The following is a 9,727-nucleotide window of genomic DNA, read 5'->3' on the forward strand; positions in this document are numbered from 1 at the left end:
TCATGTATTTTAAATGACTTGGAGCTTTAAAGGAAGGAAGGAAGGAAGGGAGGAAGGAAAGAAGGAAGGAAGAAAAAGGGACTTCCTTGGTGGGGCAGTGGATATAATATCAAAAGTAAATTAATTAATTAAATAAATTTTAAAAAGAAAAAAAAAATGCTGAAATCCACTGACTAATTATTCAGGCTATTATATCTTGCTATTTCCAGATACATCCCTTTATAAACTTTTGGTAAAAGGTTATCGTATGTCAGAACAAATGAATTACAGACTTTTCTATTTTTCCAAAATTTGAGAAATTCCCTTACATTTCTCCCTTCAAATTTTATAACAAGGGAAAAGTAGTGACAACCCTTATACTTACATTCAATTGCATCATCTGGCCACATGCCTTCTACATCAATCAAATATCTACAAAACAACAAAATTCGAGTCATTTGTAAATAAAAAGGAAAGAAAATCAAGTTTTTGCAAAAAAAGGTCCAATTGTGCTTTACAAATACAGATAGAAAAATCCTAAGAAAATATCAGCATATCTAATCAATAATTATTAAAGCATGATATATACCATGACTACAAAAAGGCTTTATTCCGGAGTTTCCCTGGTGGCGCAGTGTTGAGAATCTGCCTGCCAATGCACGGGACACGGATTCGAGCTCTGGTCTGGGAAGATCGCACATGCCCCGGAGCGACTGGGTCCGTGAGCCACAACTACTGAGCCTGCGCGTCTGGAGCCCGTGCTCTGCAACAAGAGAGGCCGCGATAGTGAGAGGCCCGCCCACCGCGATGAACAGTGGCCCCCGCTTGCCGCAACTAGGGAAAGCGCTCGCATAGAAACAAAGACCCAACACAGCCAAAAAAAAAAAAAAAAAAAAAAAAAAAACAGGCTTTATTCCAAGGACCAAGGATGCAAGGATAACGCAACTTTAGAAAATCTATTAATATAGTTATTTACATTAATACAACAATTTAATCAATAAATGAAAGAGAATAAAATACAGGACCAAACTGGCAGATGTTAAAAAGTTATCTGATAACATACAACGGTCAGTTTCGGTCAAAATGCTTTGTACACTAAAAACAGGAGACTTAATATGACAAGAGTATTCATCAAGAACCAACAAATAACAAAAGACAAATTAGGACAAATATTAACATCATATCTAAAAAACCCTATCTAACCAACCACAGGAGCCAGAAACTTAGGAATCACCATCACTGACAGCTATTTCTCCCTCACCCTCATCCTCAACCCACCACCAGTGCTGACAATGATACTGCCTACATACCTCTAGAATCTGTCCACATCTTTCCACCAAAATGACCACCATACCCTGGTCCAAGCCACCATTATGCCCAATTTCTACACAAGTCTCCTAACTTGCTTCCTCGCTTCCACTCTTTCTCCCTGCAGTGTATTCTCCACTCGGTAGCAAAACGATAGGTTGAAAATGCAATTGGGTATGTTCCACACACTCACCTTCAACAAAAATAGTTCAATGGTTTTCTATTACTCTTCAAGTCTGAAACCTTAAACATAAGCCTGCACGATCGAGCTCCTACCCACACTTGCAGCTCCATTATAATGACATGCTCCCCCAACGGCCCCACCTTCCTGGCCAGTTCCTCCAACACAGCATATGCTTTCCTCTTAGAGGGTCTTTTGCTATTCCTTATGCTCAGAAATCTCTCCCCAACGTCCCTATCTGGTTAATACCTACTCATCCTTCAGATATCAGCTGAAACATCCCTAAACCTTCTCTAATCTCCATGATGAGATCAAATCCTCCCTAAAATATGCTCTCATGGTACCATGTCCCTCTCCTTGGCACCTGTCAGAGTTGTAATTCTACATGCAGAGTGTGATTCTTGAATAGCTATTCCCTCTCTGGACTGCTAGAATTCACAAAGGGCAGGCAGGTCAAGTCTCCTCACTCACAAAATTTCTCAAGTCTTTTTGCTAGCACCCAGCACAGTGCTTAAACATAACAGATGCTCAATACGTATTTCCTGCATGAACAACCATACATTGGTACAGTGTAGCAACACCCACAAAAAGCATAAGGGCATAAACTCCTTGATGCAGAAGTCCCATTCTGAGTGAAGTTAACTGAGACAAAGCATATATATTCAAAGATGTTCACACAGGAATGTTCATTACTTTGATGTTTTATAATATCAAAAACTTCTGACTTGTACATGTTCATCAGTAAGCAAAGGAACAATGCAGCCTTAAAAAAAAAAATAAACCGATCAACAAAGGATTAATCTCCAAAATATATCAATAGGTCATGCAGCTCACTATTAAAAACACAAACAACCCAATCAAAAAATGGGCAGAAGACCTAAATAGACATTTCTCCAAAGAAGACATACAGATGGCCAAGAAGCACACGAAAAGCTGCTCAACATCACTAATTATTAAAGAAATGCAAATCAAAACTACAATGAGGTATCACCTCACACCGCTTAGAATGGGCATCATCAGAAAATCTACAAACAGCAAATGCTGGAGAGGATGTGAGGAAAGGGAACCCTCTTGCACTGCTGGTGGGAATGTAAACTGATACAGCCACTATGGAGAACAGTATGCAGGTTCCTTAAAAACTAAAAATAGAATTACCATATGACCCAGTAATCCCACTACTGGGCATATACCCAGAGAAAACCATAATTCAAAAAGACATATGCACCCCAATGTTCACTGCAGCACTATTCACAATAGCTAGGTCACGGAAGCAACCTAAACGCCCATCGACAGGTGCACGGACAAAGAAGATGTGGTACGCATATACAATGGAATATTACTCAGCGATAAAAAAGAACGAACTTGGGTCATTTGTAGAGACGTGGATGGACCTCGAGACTGTCATACAGAGTGAAGTCAGTCAGAAAGAGAAAAACAAATATTATATATTAATGCATATATGTGGAATCTAGAAAAGTGGTACAGAAGAACCGGTTTGCAAGGCAGAAATAGAGACACAGATGTAGAGAACAAACGTATGGACATCAAGGGGGGAAAGCGGGGCAGGGCGGGGGTCGGTGGTGGTGAGATGAATTGGGAGATTGGGATTGACATATATACACTAGTATGTATAAAATAGATAACTAATAAGAACCTGCTGTATAAAAAATAAATAAATTTTTTAAATTCAAAAATAAATAAATAAATAAACTAATTAAAAAAAAAAAAAAAAAAAAAAAAAAGAATGAGGTTGGGAGACTGTCAAAACAGCACACAGATCACACACTCAAGCCCCGGAAGATGGGGAACTGCCTTAAGTCCCCCACTTCGGATGACATCTCCCTGCCTCACAAGTCTCAATCCGACTGGGCTAGCTTTGGCAAGGGGACGGAGCTGGATCAGGAGCTGCTGCTGCCATATCTGGATCAAGTTCCAGTTTTGGTCTCTCATCCAACACCTAGTCAGACTCGCCTAGCACCTCAGCTGAGAGGAGCAAATTAGGATAGCTCAAAGAATAGGCCTCATACAGCATCAGCCTGAAGGAGTTTATGACCCTGGAAGAAATGGATCAGAAAAAAGGATCCGGGGGACTTCCCTGGTGGTGCAGCGGCTAAAGACTCCACACTCCCAACGCAGGGGGCCCGGGTTCGTTCCCCGGTCAGGGAACTAGATCCCACATGCATGCCGCAACTAAGAGTTTGCATGCCACAACTAAGGAGCCCACCGACTGCAATTAAGACCCGGCGCAACCAAATAAATGAATAAATAAAATAAAACAAATATTAAAAAAAAAGATCGGGGAGTGTGTGATCTGTATGATGCACTTTGTTTATGAGAACCCAATTTGATTTCTGCTGTGTATGCAGATCACCTGGGCTGTACAGATGACTGGCTGATGAGATCCTTCACGTGCCCCTCCTGCATGGAGACAGTTGATGCAGCACTGCTTTTGTCCTACGAGACTAACTGAGCCAGTGTCTCTCACCTGACTTCAAGTGAACCATCATTTTTGGTGGTTTTGATCTTTTGTGGTTGAGCCCAAAGAGCCAGGGATTAGGAATTAAGATCATGCATGAAAGTTTCCTAAAAATTCCTGAACGGCTGCAGATGTTGGGGAAAAGCACGTGATATTTTAGAAATTTAGGGGGAAAAAGGAGGATGGTATTTTTATGTAAAGCCTTCACCCAGTGTTGAAAAATATAATTGTTATTTAGATCTTGTTATTCCTCCAGTACATAGGAATTGTGTAAAGTGTTACAGCAGCTATATATGTTTCAACTGTGTGCCAAAGATTAGGATAAAGATAGTGGTTGTTTTTCCTAAGTGAGATAACTTTCTTCTTCCCCCTACCCAAATTCTTTTCTGAAGTTGCTGGCATTTGGGTCAAGGTTTTATGAAAAGCCACATTTTAGAACACTGGCACAAAAAAAGGAGTTTTAAGCTGGTTTGCATAGTTCTTTTTTTGTTTTAGAATAAACATAGAGCACTTATATTTTTTACTTTATAGGAACTCCACAAGTTAAGGTCCCATTGTTCTTTTGCTGTGATTGTTGTTACTATTGATGTTGCTGTTTTCTGTCTTTGCTGGTTCTTTCTAATCTACCATTTGTCATTATTGGCATATGATCATCTCAGGGTCACAAGATGGCTGCTGTAAAACCAAATATCATATTCTCACAAAACAAGGAGGAAGCAGAAAAAGAGCCCAAATGGTCATTTTCCTAATGCCTATTTATCTTTTCTCAGAGAAAAATATCATTCTCATAAGCACAATAACAGCCTTCCCTTAATTACTCATTTGCCAAAACAGACTGATATGACCATTCGTAAGACAATTCATGGCAAAGAGGGATATGATAATGATTGTCTTAGCCTAACAAGGATTTATCCACTCAAGCTGAATGCTTCACTCCTCAAAAAAGTCATAAAGCTCTATGAGCAAGGAAGAACTACTAAGTGACTGTTAAGTAAACCATCAGAATTGTTTGTCCAAGACCATACGATTCTTTCTTTCCACTGGAAATGGAATTCATTGCCTTAGGTCTTTTTCAATAGTGTACTATTACTGTTGGGGCTGGCTCTGTGCTTGAAAACCAGCTGAAAACCAGTTATAACCTGTTACAAGTGCTATATCTGTTTGCAGTTAAGAAATGCAGAATTCAAAGTGATCTCCTAGCTTGTAAGCCAACTGAGATTCACTGTCCCTCTTCTATAAAAAAAATGAGCTAATGTGTCCAGAAACTAACTCTAGTAAAGTGGGGTTTATTAACATTACCCTTTCTTATGAGTTTCGTCAAATTATTTTGGTTGTTAACATGGTGATAATTAAAAGTCAAGGTAAATTTTAAATATTAAGAATTCTGATGTATTGAGCTTGAATTATGCCACCATGCTTATGTAAAAATGAAAGTGGCACCATGGTTACACTGAGAAAAGTTTCTCAGTTGTAACCATTTTGATTTCTTCTTTCCTGTGACCTCCTTCCCTGTTGTCTTGAAGCACAGCAAAAGGATACTGCATGTCTTCTTACTGTAGTGCTGAGGTTATTGAAGTTATATAAAACACATCTCAGTCTCTTGTTTCTTGGAAGGAAAGTCCTGCTAGTTGACTGACAATTCTAAGCAGGGAGAATTAAGAGAAATGTGTTTCATGTTTTGCACACAAATGAAGAATTTGTATAATCACGACTTCACAGCTGTGATCTCAAAAAAGAAGGAATTTCTCTCTTTCTATTTTTCTTGCAATTAACGTAAGAACACTCTAAATCTCTAAGTTTCTGAAGCGTTAGTAGAGATGGTCTAGTAAAGATGTAGTTGTAATGTTTTACCCATTTAGCATGTGTTTATTTTTCCTTATGTACTCCAAGGTGACATATTTGTTCAGCTCAGTGATATTACAGCTAAAACAATCATTCATTAGTAAAAGGAGAAGCAATCTCAACCTAACAAATCAGAAGTGTTTCTTATTATTTTATACTGAGTTGAATATTTGACTCTTAACACTTTTTGCTACATACAAAACACAAGTCTCTTGAAGGGTTCCTCATAAGTGCATTATACAAGGATTTAGTATGTCCTAAGCACTTAAAGATTTGACATTCAACTGTAGTAGTATCCATGTTGGTTACTTTTCTTACGAGCCCCATGATGAGTTGGAGAAACACTGAAAGAATTAAGAGTATCAGGTTCTATTAAATTGTTACATGTATCTTGCTTAAGTTTGTGCTCATTTATTTATATCCAACTACATAAAGCAAATTTGGAGGAAAAAAAAGAATAATAAATAAATAAGAATGAGGTCTCCAAATATTGTCAGACGAAGATGTCCTCCATATATTAAATTATAAACCAGAATGTCTAAAACACTATACCATTAAATCACAGGTACAGTCAGTTCTGTATATCCAACGGTTCCATAACCTGCAGATATGGAAGCCCGACTGTACTACACCATTTTACATACGGGACTTGAGCATCCGAGGATTTTCGGATCCATGGGGAGTCCTAAAACCAATCCCCCTGCAGATACCAAGGGACCATTGTATATGCTTATATCTGCATTTTTTACGTCTGAAAAAATATGTGCTAAATTATTACTGGTGGTAACATCTGAGTAGGGGGCAAAATTGCCTTCCACTTCATACACTTCTCTGACTGCATTTTTTGCATTCAGCTTACATTAGCTTACATTACTATTGTAAACAGAACAATTTAAACATGCTCTGCCTCTTGGGGTTGGCAACTCACCTGCACATGAGGTAGCCAGTCCTGTTGAAACCATGGGTACAGTGGACACCAAGAAGTCTGTCTAGAAAACAGGGAATATGGAATTAAGTAAGCGAAGTAGATACACTAAAAACGAGTTATACAATTTTCTGAAGAGTAGCCTTTATTAGTTACCACAACACTACCACTATCCTGAAAAGGAAAAACTCTGAAGAAAAGAGTGTTTTTGCAGGAACGTACTATAAAGAATTAACTACTATACAGTCAAAATTCATTGTCTCTGGGAAATTTTGCATAGCCTCCAATCAGATGCAATAGTGTGGACTGGAGAATGCCCATCAGGAACTGATCTGACTATAGAAAAAGGGAGTGGAAAAAAAAAACAGGCTATCAGAAGAACAGAATTTGTTTTTGAGTGAAACAAATGGAATGCCTTCACTTTTAATGCTCAATATTAAAAAGAACAAACGGTTTCTGAAGGGCTCTTGGGGTCCCCAAAGCACTTCCATTCCTTCTCTCCTTCACTGCTCCTCACACGCCACGGGTCTATGTGCCTGGGGAGTTCTCGGGTTAAGTAGCACCGTTCTTATTTCACAATGAAAAAGTAAGGCTTGAGAACGTAAGCCCAAGCTGCAGAGCAGGCAAACAGAAAAAAGACTAGAATCGAGTCTCAGATTTTTCCAACGATGCCACAGTATTTTGTGGTCCAGGACTTAAAAAAAATTATATGAGAGAGTAAATAAAAAACAACAACATGTAGCTGATCTCTGCAAAAGCTATGTCTGTGACTAGGTGGTGTCTGGCATTCGTCATCTCCTGCCTGGAATACTACCGCCCTACAATTCTAACAATCTCTTCTATTTCAACTGATCCTCCACATGGAAGATGTTCTCTCTCTAAAATATAAACTTGGCTGGATTGCTCTGTTGCTTAAAAATCTGTTGTAGCAATGCATATTCCCTAACACGAAGCGTCTGCAACTTCTCCAGAGTGCCTGCTCCTGCCGTCAGTTCGGCATCGGCTACCGGTACCCCTTTCCAGACACTCATGGGTAGTGCCTACCTTTACCAACATTCTAGCACGACTATGTTATCTGGAGTTACTGACCACAGCCAGATCTCCACTTCAGCTGCTTCCTATCCAGGTGTTCTTGAGTGGGACATCACAGCAAGCACTGAAAAGAATTCTTCTTCACTCGGAGACTTTACTCTGGCACTCACTGACCGGCATACAGCTGCTTCCTCCATGTTTCTGGCAGCCCAGTATGATAAAACTTCAGACGCCAATAACATGGTCCCTCTACATCCATCGCTTTCTGCCAGCCTTGCTCAGGGAACACCATCTCAGATTCCAAATCAGGGGCAGAGCCGCCTGTCACTTACCTACCAGGAAGGAAGCCAGGTATATTACTATAACCAAGGCACACTGGGGTCTTTACTGTATGGAGAACTTGGCTCCTGCCCGCAATCCTATGGCTCTGTGTCATACACAGGAAGTAGGGCCTCTGTGCAACCAGAAATGGGAATGGGACTGAAGGAGATTCAGCCCACAAATATCCGACCACCAGCTTCCACCTCTGCAATCTGCCACCCTGTGTCTGCTCAACGCATCACAGAAACAAGTTTTCAAGGTGAGTACACAAACGGCAGAGAAAGTTGAAGAATGAGGTCGGCATTCAAAAATGGGGTCAAATCGACAGCTGGGAAGGGGTGTAGAGACAGGTAGAATTTAGATCCTGAGCCTTTAATAACCACTACCTTCTCTCAGTGCTCTCTGTTTTTAGACTCTATGTAAGAACACCTAGGGCTTCCCTGGTGGCGCCGTGGTTAAGAAGCCGCCTGCCAATGCAATGCGGGGGACACGGGTTCGAGCCCTGGTCTGGGAAGATCCCACATGCCGTGGAGCAACTAAGCCCATGTGCCACAACGACTGACCCTGCATCCTAGAGCCCGTGAGCCGCAACTACCGAAGCCCACGCGCCTAGAGCGCATGCTCCGCAACAAGAGACGCCACCGCGAGGAGAAGCCCGCACACCACAACCAAGAGTAGACTCCGCTAGCCGCCAACTAGAGAAAGCCCGTGCACAGCAATGAGAGACGCAGTGCAGCCAAAAAAATAAATACGTAGAATAAATAAGTTCAAACAATAAATAAATACATAAACATAAATTACAAAAAAAAGAACACCTAATGCAGGTGGGAAGGTGGGAGGGCCACTGTAGAGGTCATCTATGCTACATGTACAAGAACCCCGAGAGCACACCAATCGGTACCACACTTTTCACTGCTGTAGCCGATCATTCCCCCTGTACTACCACACTGTAGCACTCCCTTCCCTCATCTACTGCTATAGTCTCTTTGGAAGGTGTTTCAGAACTCTTGTTATGAGAGTGCCAGTTGAACTGTCCTCACTTCCTTCATTTATACCAGGATTGAAGACCTTGTGGTCCGAGATCCTGTCCAGAGAGCAAGCAGGCTAAGACTCTGTCTTTGTTGATGTATTTCATCAAAAAGGGCTCTACCCCCTCTCCTACTTCATGGTGTGAAGTGTTCTTAGCCTCTCGGGAAAGTGGGGAGAATGGAAAGGACCCTATATGAGAATGCTAGGCTCTGTAAAACATTTCAGGTTTTTAAAAATAAGACTCATTTTGTATTGGACTTACAACAGTCCTATGAAATACAAAGAAAGCCGAGAATCAGTGACAGGAAAGGATCACCAGTAAGAATTACAGCAGTCACCGCTTACCTCGTAGCATAGGGCACTGTCCATGATCCTTAAGAAGAGTTAGTAGAAATGCCTTGCCCATCTTGCCCCTGAACCCCTTGAAAGGTACACGACTGCTGTGTTGGTGTATAGGGGGAGCATCTCACTTACCAGGGACTGACTTCTCCCTTGATTCCTCTGTAGTGATGGAGACTTCCCCGCTGATGAAAAATTCCCTGGGATTGCAACCTCCAAGCCAGACAGCTTTCCTATGGAATGACAGAGAACTTGTCAAGGTGAAACACCAGTCTGCGGGAGAAAGGGAGGAAGA

The 9,727-nt window shown here is 40.9% G+C and overlaps 1 pseudogene across 1 annotated transcript; it reads left to right on the forward strand.

Annotated features, from left to right (window-relative positions):
• The first annotated feature begins 599 nt into the window (after nucleotides 1–599).
• On the forward strand, nucleotides 600–5,233 carry LOC309621900 (RING finger protein 11-like; annotated as a pseudogene). The gene is made up of 2 exons: nucleotides 600–3,557; nucleotides 3,772–5,233. The product of its transcript is annotated as an RING finger protein 11-like (transcript).
• The last annotated feature ends 4,494 nt before the right edge of the window (nucleotides 5,234–9,727 follow it).

The sequence above is a fragment of the Balaenoptera borealis genome (assembly GCF_965194805.1).
Source record: "Balaenoptera borealis genome assembly, contig: HAP1_SCAFFOLD_1135, whole genome shotgun sequence".
Classification (NCBI taxonomy): Eukaryota; Metazoa; Chordata; class Mammalia; order Artiodactyla; family Balaenopteridae; genus Balaenoptera; species Balaenoptera borealis.